Here is an 8,680-nt window from a genome sequence, read left to right as displayed (position 1 = left end):
AGTGTTTAAAGAGCAATTTCAGGGATGGTGGATCCTGTTGGCATAGTGGAAAACAGCCAGAGAGACAAAGAATTAATGGGAAGGGCAGATGGGGAGGCCCAGAATGGCACCAGGAGAAAGGAATTTCCCTGGCAGGGCAGGGCTGTGGTACAGCATGTCCCCAGAAAGAGCCTGGAGCAGCCCAATGCTTTGTGTGGGCAGACAGAGGCAGGCAGGAGGCAGAGCTGTCAGCAAAGGAAGGGCCCAGCCAGGTGGGGCAGCCGGGGGATGCCGATAGCCTGCAGGGACAGAGGTGCAGGGCAGGGACACCATAGGACAGCCTGGGCTGCACAGGGCACAGGGATGGGCAGCAGCTGCAAGACAGCCCTGCCAGAGCCAACTTGGGCAGCACTTTGGCCGTGGCTGCTGGCCCTGGGCCTGAGGCCACGAGGGGGCAAGTGACCCTTGCAGGGCTAGGGCCTCATTGCCTCCTTGTCCCTGCTCAGCAGCCTGGCAGGGGCCGCCCCATGGTCCTGCCCTTGCCATTGCACATCCCCACGTGCCAGTGCCCATCCTGGGAAGAGCCCTGAGCAAGGAGGGAGGGACAGCATCTGCCTGGCCAGGGGCTGGGGCTCAGGCCTGGGCCCTTTGCATTCCTCAAACACATCCAGGTTTGCTCAGCACCAGAGACACCTATGCCTTGCTTGTCTCCACCTGCCATCATTGCCTCCAGTGTTCTGTTCTGACTGGAACTTGGGGACACTTTCTCAGTTGTGTCCCTGACAGAAATCTCTTCAAATACAAGAAATTTCACTGTTTCAATGTAACTGAGTTATTGAGTGTTCTGTGAGATCACAGAGCTGGCTGTGATGTCACAGAGGAGGGTGTAATGCCATACAGCAGACTCTGCCATCATAGAGTGTGGCTCTGTGGCATCAGAGAATGGGTTGTAGCATGATCAGGTGGCTGTGTAACATCATAGGGCAGGCTCTGACATCACAGAACAGACTGTGACATCACAGGGTAACTTTGTGACATAGCAGTCTTCTGTGACATTACAGCACTGTTGTATGACATCACAGGGTGACATCATAGAGTTGGCTCTGTGACATCACATGGGCTTTGTGTCATCTCAGGAGGCTTTGTGACATCACAGGGGCAGTGTGACATCACAGAGATGTCCATGTGACATCAAGGTGGGCGTTGTGATGTCACAGGGGTAATATGATATCACAGAGATAGCTATGTGACATCCCAGGAAGGTGTGTGACATCACAGGTGGTTCTATGACATTGGCTGCATGATATCCAAGGGGTCAGTGTGACACCACAGGGACTGTGTGAGGTCAGTGGGGAGGTCACTCTGCCCTGGCCCCCCTCACAGTTCCCCCACAGCAGTCCAACCCTGTTCGTGCACAGCGGGGTCCCCTGTCCCCCCGGGTCCCCCCGCCCATAGCCCCGCAGCCTCCCCCAGAGGATGTTCCACGAGATCGACCCCAGAGCCTGACACTGGGACGGGGGGCCGGGGCCCTGGGAGTGGCACAGGGGGACAGGGAACCCCCGGCAGCGTCCCCGTGTCCCCAGGGCCAGAGCCTGGGCCAGGGCTCCTTCACCCTGTTATGAACGAGGCCTTGAGAGCGCTGAAAATATCCCCAACAAGAGAGCAGCAAAAACCAGATGTAATATTAAGGGACAGCAGCACAAAGTTCCTTCGCAAGACTCACTCTGCTCCTGAGGGGACATTTCAGGCACACCAAGGAAACAAAGCAACAACAAAACCAAACACAATCCAGGCAATAAAACCAGAAATGTATAGAGAACTGTCCCTGTATCTGTGTGTGACACAAGAACAGTGGGGGCAAGGATAAAAGGAATATGACCCAAAAGCTTAACAGGGCTCAAACTTAACAGGACTTAACCTTAACTGATACTTTCAACTTCACAATTTAGCAAAAGAACAGCACCTTACAGTATTTGACCTAACTTAAAACCTATGACTTGGCAATTTAACAGAGTAATAACACTTAAAAACATTTAACTTAGCTAATAACTAAGACTTAACAACTTAGCAATAGAACAACTCTTAGCAGCATTTAACTTAGCTTAGACCTTGTGACTTAACTTCACTTACAGGCCTGACTGACTGAGCTATCCAAGGCACTCCAACCCCTCACAGAGCAGCATTTCTGCCACATTTCCCCAGCACAGGCACTCCTGTGTGCACACAGACGCAAAGAGTCAGTGCAAGGTGTCGCAGACATTTCTCCACAGAAATCCTTTCTTTCAGATTTCTGTGTCTTCTGGAAGGCAGAGGCCTCAGAAGAGAAGGTAAACAATTATTATCAGCTGCTGTGGAATGCAACAGGGACACCTTGATTGGCTCATTTCCTATGTTTATAATTAAGGGCCAATCACCAGTGCAAGCTAGGGGACTGAGTCCTTGGCCACAGCTTTGTTGTGGATTTCTTTTCTATCTATTCTTAGCTTAGCTAGCAGCTCTGCAAAACCTCTCTCTATATTCTTTTTAGTATAACTATAATGTATTATATAATATATTAATAAATATGCCTTCTGATTCAAGATACAAGATTCACCGTCTCTCTCTCACCAGCCGCACCCACACAGGCCCGGTAATAGCAAGGCACCTGTGAGAGATTCCCCTGAGGGCAGGCAATGCTCCCTGTGGATGCTTTGGCATCTCCCCAAAGGTGAAGGGTTGAGCCTGGAGGAGTGGGGGGATCGGCCCAGGCTCCGTTGTTGTTCAGGATCCCCGAGTGCAGCAAACGGGAGAGTTCCCGGCTGGGACAGGCCCCACTCAGAGGGAGTCGCTGGCCCAGGAGAGCTCCAAGGGCTCCCTTTGGAGCGCTGTTTGCAGGGCCCCAAGAGAGGGGCTTCAGTCCCAGCAATGGTTCATCCTGGCCGCACTTGGCACCAACAGCTTCCTTTGGCAGTGTGAGAACAGGGATGTTGTGCCCCTGAGGGAGCAGAAACAGCTCCCAGGGCTGCTCCTAGAGGAACCAGAAGCTGGTTGGGCAGCAGCAGTGCCTGGAGCAGACAGTGTTTGTGATGAGCTGCAGAGGAGCTGAGCCCAGGGGCTGTTGGCCAAGGCCGAGGCTCAAGGAGCATTTCTCAGCTGGCAGGGCGGCCTGAGAAGGGGAGGGAGGAATGCAGCAGCACAGGGCCCATGGAACCAAGGGACCATTGTGACACTGTCGGACCCTGTGAGACGAAGGGACAAGTGTGACACTGTGGGGCCTTGTGAGACCAAGGGACCATTGTGACACTGTGGGGCCCTGTGACACCAAGGGACCAGTGTGACACTGTGGGGCGTAATGGAATCATGGAGGGCACTGTGATACTGCTGGGCCTCACAGAATCAAGGGGACCCTACTGAAACTGTGGCTCCATGGAATGTAGGGATCATTGCGACACTGAGGGATCCCATGAAACCAAGGGTCCATTGTGACACCACAGGGCCTCATGGAACTGTTGAGACCATTGTGACACTTTGGGGTGTCATGGAACCAAGGGGCCATTGGGACACTGCGAGACTCCATGGAGCCAAGGTCCAATGTGATATTACAGGGGCTCATGGAAACATGGAGACAGCATTAAGACACTTGACGGCCTCATGGAACCAAGGGGCCATTGTGACACTGAGGGGACTCATGAAATCATGGAGATCATTGTGACACTATGAGGCGCCATGGAATAAGCAAAGCACTGTGACACTGCAGGGCCTCATGGAAGCAGTGAGACCATTGTGACCCTGGGGGTCCCCATAAACCAAGAGCTCCATTGTGATACTGTGGGGCCTTGTGAAACCAAACGTCCTTTGTGACACTGCAGGGCTGCATGGAACCAAAGGTCCATTGTGACATTGCAGGGCCTCGTGTCATCAGTGGTCCCTTGTGACACTGGGCCACCAAAGGAGACCATTGTGACACTGCAGGGCTTGATGGAACCTCGAGGCCATGGTGACATTGTGGAACTCCATTGAACCAAGGGTTCATTGTGACACTGCAGGGCTGCATGGAACCAAAGCTCCAGGGTGACACAGAGTGGCCTCCTGTCATCAGTGGTCCATTGTGACACGATGGAACCAAAGAGACCATTGTGACACTGCAAACCCCCAGGGTCCGAAGGTCCATTGTGACATTGCAAGGCTCATGGAAAAGAAGAGTCAAATAACATTGTGGGACGTGGGGAACCACGGAGACCATTGTGACACTGCAAGGGCTGATGGAATCAGTGGGACCATTGTGACACTGCAGGTCTTCTTGTAATCAAGGGACCATTGTGACACTTCTGGACACCATAGAAACAGGTCACCATTATGGCACTGTGAGGCCTCATAGATCCAAGGCACCATTGTGACAGTGTGGGGCCCCATAAAACCAAAGGAACAAAGGACAGGTCTGGTTGGTTTGGCCTCCCAGGGGCCACCTGACTGGTCCAGCTGACCCTGGCATGTTGAGGATCTCTTCTCATCTGCTGCTGAAGCACAGGGACTCCATGCTTTCCTTCCTATGGAAAAGAACTCTCCTTCTCCTCCAGGAACCCATGGTCAGATTTGGGATTTCTCCTCCGAATTTCCTTATATCCAGGGATTGTTCCCATAGGAATATTGCCAGTACAAATCTGGCTGCAGTGGTTTCACAAGGGTCACATCCCATCGGTCCCCAAAACATTGGGGAAATCTCTGTGCTTTCCTTCCTATGGGAAAGGACTTTTCTGCTTCTCCAGGTGTCCATGGCTGAGATTGTGTTGTCACCTCCAAAATTCCCTATATCCAAAGACTGCTCCCAGACAAAATCTACCATTGCTGACAAGTCTGGCTGGCCTTGGCCTTGTGAGGCTCTCACCAGCTTTCCAAACACTGGGGCTCTGTGCTTTCCTTCCTATGGAAAAGAACTGCCGTTCTCTTTCAGGCGCCCATGGCCAGAACTGGGGTTCAACCTCCAACATTGCCTGTTGTGACAGACTGAAGGAGATTTTTGGCTCAAAACATTTCATGTGTGAGGGAGGAAGGGGCAGGTCCAGCCTTGCCCTGCCCTGGAACCTCAATCGCCCCAGAGCCTCTATCCCAGCCCAGCAGTGTCTGCCAGTCCCTGGCACAGCACAGGCAATGCTCCACAGCCACCTCTGCAGCCCCCAGCCCAGCTTCTGAGGGACCAAATGAGCCCAAGTCCCACCTGGAGAAAGGGCCCAGGAGGACCAAGTAGTATTGAAGACTGACCATACGGCAAGCACACATCTTGACCCTACCTGTGGAGAGATTTATTAATAGTTGGTTAGCTGAGAAAGGCCATACTGACATAATGCCGCTGGTTAAGATGAGAGAGGGAAGTCAGCAGACAGTAAGCTGAAAGGAGAATTCAGCAGTCGGTGACCAATGACAGGCAAGGACAGAATGCCCTTGCCGCAACATGAGGATAGGGAAGAGAGATTCTCCCTGAGAATATGTAGAAAGTATCAAAAGTAGAACCATAAGAATGCAGAAGTAGGCGTAGTTGCTAATATGTAACTAACCAATCCTGAGCTCAACTTTTGCAATATGTATGAAGCTCATTATGAACTGTATTTAACCTGCTGCACTGATCAGTAAAATTGGGCCTGTGATGATCTAATTGATGTCCTGGTCTCCTTCCATCGACAAATGGTGGAGAATGCGGGCATCGCCGAATTTCTGCCCTTTTTTCTCGGATTAAAAGAAAAAGGGGATTACGCCACGGTCGAGGAAGTTGGGTTTGGTTCCTTGCAGCCGGGATGGTGCCAGAATTTGAAGCACCCTTGAGGTTCACAACGGTGACTCAAGCCAATACGTGTCGCAGGAGCCTGGAGAGCTGCAACAGCGCGCGCTGACTAATAGGTATGGATAGGCAATCGGCATACGATTTATTCGCCGCGTATTTAGAACAGCGAGGAATAAAAGGGATAGATTTAAAAAAGGAATTACCAGGGTTATTAGCCTATGGCCATGCTAAAGGTATCTTTCTAATCCGCATACAGTTCATGAGCTAGCAGAGTGGAAGAAGTTTGTGGAAATACTGTGGGATACAGTGTTAGACGATGATAAGTCAGCAAAGAAATTCGGGAAGTTATGGCGGGTGGTGTATAACACGTTACTTCAGCAGGTCTCTGAGAGAAAGGCAGCAGAAAGGGCGACAGAAGCTCATAAGAGGAATATAGGGTATGGTCGTGAGGATGATCCCTTTGCACCTTCTGTAACTAAGATACTTATGCCTAAGGGTCCCCAGAAAAATGGTGTGGAGGATTTTCCTATAGGCACAGTGGAACCGTCTGCACCCTTTCTGTCAGAGGGGGAGGGCGAGTCGGATGGTGGAAGTAAGAGCAAACCAGCTTTGCCTCCGCCGCTTGCCCCGAGTGAGCCGGCTCCGGTTACAGCTTCAGCGGGGGGGCCGCTTCCCCCACGCGAGCCGGCTCCGCTCGAGCCGGCTCCGGTTTAACTGTCAGCTCCAGCGGGGAAGCCACTTCCCCCGCATGAGCCAGCCTCTGCTCCACTGCCTTCCCCGTACAAAAACTCGGTGTCTGTACCGAAGCGCCAGCAGCATAGCACCCTTAAAGAGTCAGATCCCATCCCAGGGGCACACCGTGATCTATGGGGGGAGATGGCTAAACAGAGGAGGGAAGCTTGGGCTGCTTTGGCAAAAGAAGTGATGCAAATGGGGGATGGTGAGGCGGTGGAAATAGCTTTTTGTCTTGCATGTCCGATCACATACACACCACAGTATGATGCACAGGGGAACCTTATGCATAATATAGCAGAATATACTCCCTTAGATTGGAAGCTATTAACTCAGCTACGTTCTACGATTAGTCAGTTTGGAGTAAAAAGTGAACCTGTTAGGCAAATGTTAGATTATCTTTTTAATACTCAGGTTTTATGTCCTAATGATTTAAGAGGAATAGTTTGGTTGATATTCACTCAGCATCAGCAGTTATTGTTTAATGCACATTGGCAAGCTCTGGTTAATGAGTCGGTTGCTGTACAACGAGCCCAGGGAGACCCATTACATGGAGTAACAGTAGAGGAGCTGATGGGCTTAGGGGCATATTTGCGTACAGAGGCACAGATGATATCGGGAGCAGGTAAACTTAGAGAGTCTATGCGGTTAGTGCGTGCTGCAATAGATATGGTTAAAGAGCCAGGAGGGTTACCGGCTTATATGGGTATTAAACAAGGTAGAGAAGAATCATTTGGAAATTTTATCAATAGAACAGCTACTGCTATAGATCGGGCTGGTGTTGCAGGGCGCTATTGAAGCAGTGTGCTTTGCAAAATAGCAATCCAGCAACACAAAGTGTGTTAGCTACTTTAGGGGCAAATTGGACTATTGAGGAAGCATTAGAGCGAATGGCATTGATGCCAACAGCTTCACAGGCATTTATAGCAGAAGCCTTAAAGGAATTAGGATTAGGGTTACAAAAGCAAGCAGAGTCTACTCAGAGTCAGGTGTTAGCTGCTCTTGCTCCTCTCCGAAGCGGCTCACTGGCATTCACACAAGGAGTTTCGAGACCATTCATCAAGTGTTACCGATGAGGCAATGAGGGACAGACACAAGTTGCCGCCGTGACATCAGAGACACCAGCTGCTGCCGTAACATCGCTGCTACCTCCTGTCTGCAACCTGCAACAGCAGGGAGCCTCGGTTTGGACTTATCAGCAGCAGTAGACGTCACACTAATGACGAACCGGCCTGAGAGGATACCAACTGGAGTAAAAGGTCCTCTTATATTAAATGGACAAACATGTGGAGCATTATTACTAGGACGTTCCTCCACAACCATGTTGGGATTATTTGTTTTGACTGGTGTTATTGATGCAGACTATACAGGAGAAATACAAATCATGGTTTACACCCTTTATCCTCAGATTAAAATAACAAAAGGACAACGCATCGCACAATTGGTACGGCTATCACAAATGACATCGGGAATACAATCATTTACTGGGCAAACACGGGATGAAAAAGGTTTTGGCTCTACTGGTGTTATACTTTTGACTGTGGATTTACAAAATAGACCAAAGCAAAATGTTGAAATTACCTATGGGCATCAAAGCATTACCCTTTATGGATTATTAGATACAGGAGCAGATACCAGCATCATTTCTCCAGAAGTGTGGCCACAACATTGGCCTCTATTTCCATCATCAAACACAAGCATGTTTGGCTAAGGTTTTGTATGTGATTAATCATTTATGTATTTTTGGGGAAGACGATACCCTTCCTGCAATTAAACATCATCCGAGGTCAGGTCAGGAAAATACTAAGGAAACAGAGGTCTGGGTTAAGTATAAGAACCCAAGTACAGGATTATGGGAAAAACCTGCAAAAGTATTATATTGAGGTCGGGGGTATCTTTGTATTTCCTCACCTACAGGGCCCTTGTGGGGGCCTGCTAAGTGGACTAAACCTGTTTTTGATGCAGCCTCTAGTGGACCACCTCACAGAGGAGGACAAGGAGCGACTGGGGAAGAAACTGCTTCTAGTCCTACGACTGCTACTGTTACAATTGAAGGCGTACTTGGAAGCGGTGGACAGAGCACTGACACATCACTACCGGACAGCCCAGGAGTTGATTTGTTTTATTGACTCATTATCAACTTTTCGCTTAACAAATCCAGCGAAAGAACATTGCCTTGACTGTCACAATCCACATTGTGCTGACTGGATAGCT

Source organism: Ammospiza nelsoni, chromosome 34 (genome assembly GCF_027579445.1).
Source record: "Ammospiza nelsoni isolate bAmmNel1 chromosome 34, bAmmNel1.pri, whole genome shotgun sequence".
NCBI lineage: Eukaryota > Metazoa > Chordata > Aves > Passeriformes > Passerellidae > Ammospiza > Ammospiza nelsoni.
This window is presented reverse-complemented; position numbering follows the sequence as displayed.